The 5116-nt window shown below is 43.3% G+C and overlaps 1 pseudogene; it reads right to left on the bottom strand.

The window, feature by feature from the left end:
• Window positions 1–1442: 1442 nt before the first annotated feature.
• Window positions 1443–3215, bottom strand: LOC147692710 (uncharacterized; annotated as a pseudogene).
• Between the last annotated feature and the right edge of the window lie 1901 nt (window positions 3216–5116).

Here is a 5116-nt window from a genome sequence, read left to right as displayed (position 1 = left end):
CCATACAATTTCTCAGCCTAACAGTCAATTTTAAAAATTCAGTAATATGGAAAATACTTTCATTGTGCAAAAGTTGAAGTACATTAAAGCCGGTCTGATCTGAGTAAAATTGAGTTTTTTAAAAAGAGTTACCAGATAGCGCTTGCGTGGGTATTCATAAAATCTACTTAAAAATATAAAATGCAGCATATCTTGCGGAGACTTTCCGTCGCAGCCGCAGGGTGTTGCCAGTTTATTAAAAACATCAGTTTTTGGCCTAATCAGTAGATGATGAAAGAGATTTAACCTAAACCTCGTTAGCCGGAACTTTTCATGAGAGGTCAGTGAGCCCAACAGGTACGGCTCTGCTGTTTCACATGTTTTCAGCATGACAAATTTTCTCACACTTTGTTTCTGGAGCTCCACTTCTTCCCTCTGGATCTTCCTATCCAAAAGGAAGTCCCGTTTAATTACCCCCAGATCCCCCTTTACAATCTGACTTGGGTGGTCAAACAATTCCAAACGACCAAGCCTAGAAAAACTAGATTTCACATATTTTATCCAAGGGGAGCCCATTGCTTTATCCTGGTTCAAATAGTCCCTCACAATCAAATGTGTCAGTGGTATATCCTGGTTCAACCACAGTTTTAACCAACAGGTCAACGGGCGTAAGGAGAAAATGTCACTTAAGTATTGTGTCCCTAACTCTTCGTGTACTGCAAGATTAGGCGTGCCAGTAGGAAAGCAAAGGATACGCTTCAAGAAAGAGTTTTCAGCAGTCTGTAGCTGCTCACCGGCCACATACCCTAAAATTTCACTGCCATATGTTGCCACCGATTTTGCATTATAAAGTTTCAGCATAGCACTGGTAGGTTTTTTCCCCAGTTTCGATGCAAAATTAAACATTCAGGCATTAACCCTAACCAGTTCCCCCTTCTTTTTTGCAAGATGAGGACCCCAGTTAAGTTTAGAATCAAAAAGGACCCCAAGATATGAGAATGTTTTTGAAATGGAGATTACTACGTCGTCAATTTTAAATAAAAAGTTCCTTCTTGGTTGTTGGCCAACTTGCATGATAAAAGATCTCGAATTGTTGACCATAAGATCTCTATCCGTCATGAACAGTTTAAATGCATTTATTAAAGCTTGCAGACCCATCTCAGTTCTAGAAATTAAAACCGCATCATCTGCGTATAAAAGTACAGGAATACCCCGCCTACCGACTCTAGGGCAATCAGCCGGTACATTCTGCAACACACTATCTAGGTCAATAATGTAAAAATTAAAAAGAAAGGGGGCCAAGATACAACCTTGGCGAACACCCTTACTGATGTCAAAGTTATTTGTTGTGCTCAGATCTTGGGAATATCTCACATTTGCTTCAGTATTACTATGTAAATCAACAAGAAAGTTGACAATACCACCATCTACACCCTTCTCCTTCATGCCAAAGCTTTCCCTGTTTACACAGTCGAAATCTGAGGACAAGTCCATTAAGGCGAGGTGGATGGTGCCCCTTTGAGCCACAGTGTACTTGCTTAATATTAGAAAAAGGTTGAGACACTGGGTTACTGTTGAACGGCCACTACAAAAACCATACTGCGAGATGGACATGATATTATTTTCCAACGCCCAGTCAGAAAGTCTCCGTAGTAGGATTCTTCCAACGATTTTAACCATAGAGTCTATTAGTGAAATAGGCCTATAACAATGTAGGCTGCCTTTGTCCCCCTTCTTGAAGACCGGGACAATTGTACAGATACCCCATGATTGTGGACAGCCATGTTTTACCGTAGCATTAAAAACAGACTCTAATATAGGTGCCCAAAAGCTTGGTTCAGACTTAAATAAGTCTGGAGGAATCCCATCGGGACCCGGCGCTTTCCCGGCTGTTAATCCCTCAATGCCCTCCATATCTCCCTTCTATCAAAGCTAATCATTTGTCCATCAATGCAAGGGGCAGGGTTGGGCATATCATCCATCAAGCAGCAATATAATTGCTTAAAATGTACTTCCCACTCCTCCTTTGTTATGCAGCATTCCAGCCCATCGCCCGGTACCTGGACCAGGAAAGGTTTCTTTATTACTGCCCAGAATCTGGAGCTACACCGCAAAGTAGTAGGGTCGAGAATCTCTCTCCATGCCTCCTCTCTTAGGGAATCCTTATGTTTAGCAATGGTAGATTCATAATCTTTACGGCACAATTGAACTGTCGCCTTTATTCTGGGTTTAGCTGCTAGTGCCAATCTTAGGCTTCTAGCTGCTTTAGAGCAATCTCGGTTGAACCACTTTGGTCCCACATTCTCTAATTTCTTTGCTGGAACCGACAACAGCTGTGTCACCTTGTCCGATATACTTTGGAAGGCTGTAAGAACCTTCCTCGGCTGTGTCCCTTCTTGCATGCAAACCATGATTTCATCTGCGCAAGTGGTTTTAATGTCTTTGTACAACAAATCTGGGGTGATCTTAGACCATCTAAGACAATGTCTCCCATCAGTTGTGCTCACCCTGCCAGAGATAAGATTTGCTATTCAGGGACCCCTCAAATGTACAGTGAGCGGGTTGTGGTCACTGAATTCACTGTCTTCAATAGCGAAAGGGTCCACAAAGGACTGCATTGAGGATGTTACTAATACATAATCAATAAAAGTTCCCCTTCCATGGCCCTTGAAAGTCGGGGTCTCAAAACACTTGGTGGGATCCGTCAATGCCATGGTCAGCGATAGATCCAGATCGTTCAATAGGTCATTAAAAAGTTCCCCCTCTGTCATGTGTTCCAAATGCATACCCTCGGAACGTGGACAATGCAAATCCGAGATACTTTTCAGAAGGGGATCGCCACAAGGGTGAACATTAAAATCACCCATAATCATAAGATTATGGATGCAATCCCTCATTGAATTACAAATGAAGACATTCAGTGCTGATATCTGACTAATAACTGAGCATAAATTGACAGCATTATAAAAATTGGCCATACCAGCCATACAGTTTTCTCCTGTTAAAATTAAACCAATAATACCAGAATTGCTTGTTAAGACTGCGAATTTTACAAGATAACGCAACAGAAATGAACGTAAACATTCCCCCTTTGGTCTTCCCCTAGTTGTTTCTATTGCAGGGACATACAATGCCTTGTACCCTTCAAGAAAATAGTCACATTCAACTGACCAAGTCTCCTGCAGACAGATAATCTGAAACTGCTTGATATACCTAATCCAATTGCAATCCTCCATTTTAGCACCCAGTCCAGCAATGTTCCAGGAAATTACATTGTTTCCACTCAGTTTTACTAGTGTGATTTCCGTATGTCCCACTTCAGCCAATGTCTCTATTTCCTGACCCTCAGATTCCACGTGTCAATCGCACACCTCCAGGCCTGAGAGTGAATCAAATCTGTTCTGCGTTACAACATTGAACCCATTCATACAATGACTATCAACATTGTACAGATATGCTGCTTCAGGGACCCTGGGCAGAATTGGAATAAATGGTCTAATTTTCCTAGAATTAAGAGGGGCTTTGATTAGATGGGTATAAAAATAACCAAGTGGGCGTACACATACACTGTTCACATTGTAAACTAAGGAGGCTGCTCTTAATAAAACTGTTGCCACGTGTTGGGGATGTTTAAAGTTGACAACAATGCAGTCCACACTAGATGTTTTTTTGAACGAGCCTATCCAGTTCACCCGTCTAGTTGACAACATTTGATCAGAGTATGTGATTGGAAAACCACATTTGTTATTCAGCCATGATACCGTTTTATTTTTTAATGAATCATGGGATTCCTCATATGACTGAGCAGATTGACAATCAATGGGCGGGACATTTGTTAGGACAACCACATAAGTTGCACAGTCTGGAGGAAGGTTGATATAGCGACTTTTCTTTACTTGTCTAAAGTCCGGGTTACCCTCTGGAACTACTATAGCCTGTTTATTCTGACTGATTGGAGTTACAAGATCAAGTGGGGCAGGTTCAGTTACAGTTATTTGCTGGCTAGTTTGCTGTGTGTTCATTTTGCCAGTACCCTGCCCATCTCCATTATGGCCCTTATCCATAGCCTTAAGTCTTACGGCTGAGACCGAGGCCAGGTGTGTTGCCATCTATTAACTTCTATGGCCATAGTATCCAATTTAGATGCCAGGGGTTTCATTAACTCTTCTATCTTTGTTTCTATTTTTGCTTCAAAAGTGCTAATCAATAGGGCGAATTGCTCCGGATTTAAATTTATGGCAACTACATTTTTACTGACATGTAAATCAGATCCACTAGTATGGCTATTTGGGACTGATTGCACTATTTCTACTCTTTTTTTTTACCATACTTCCCCCACGTTTGGTCTGTGACTTTCTGCAAGATCTCACTGGTCTACAGGTAGGCAAAGGCTTTTCTAAGGTCTCAATAGATATATCGAGTACATTTTCCTGGGACTTGACATGGACCTGCGCTTCAGCTACTATGACAGACCTATTGCCCACATCAGGGATATTAGCAACAGCTGAATCTACAACTGGGGACCACATATCCTCATCTGACACCAGATGACTCCCTCGACCTAGCGAGGCCCTGCGTTCGTTATTAATTTGATTCACCTTTTTTACCAGATAATTGTCAATAGTGCCCAACCCAGATGCGGTCTTATTAGTTTTGGATTTAGACATAGTCAGAATTTGGGGAAGGAGAACAGACTTCGAATACACTTTATCCTGTTAACAAAAAAGAAAATATAAGAAAGTCTCACTTGGATGTATAGTTCATTGGAAGAAGAACCAAGGTCCGTGGCCCAGCCCAGCCTCCTCTGGCCTCTGAGGGCCTAAGAGGGCCCGCCCTTTGCCCGGGCTTAGACCGGCGCCGCCCGCGCGCGGTCCCGTGATGCGGGGGATCATGCAGGTTTTAAGCGTCTCCGTGCGCGATTCGGCTGATGGCGGCTTCCGCTTCCGCCGCTGGGGGACCTGGGTGTTGTAGTCCTCCCAGGCCGCATTGCGTTGGTGGTGTCTGCGGCAGCGGCTGTGGCGAAGCAAGGCAGATTCGGAGCTGCTACAGCGGGACTCCGTCATGGGTCGGGGGATTACAGGTAGGAAACCCCACCAACAAAGCAGTGTTCAGCCTCAATTCCCCCGCTCCACCGGGG

This window comes from Lissotriton vulgaris, chromosome 9 (genome assembly GCF_964263255.1).
Source record: "Lissotriton vulgaris chromosome 9, aLisVul1.2, whole genome shotgun sequence".
NCBI classification, from domain to species: Eukaryota; Metazoa; Chordata; class Amphibia; order Caudata; family Salamandridae; genus Lissotriton; species Lissotriton vulgaris.
This window is presented reverse-complemented; position numbering and strand designations above follow the sequence as displayed.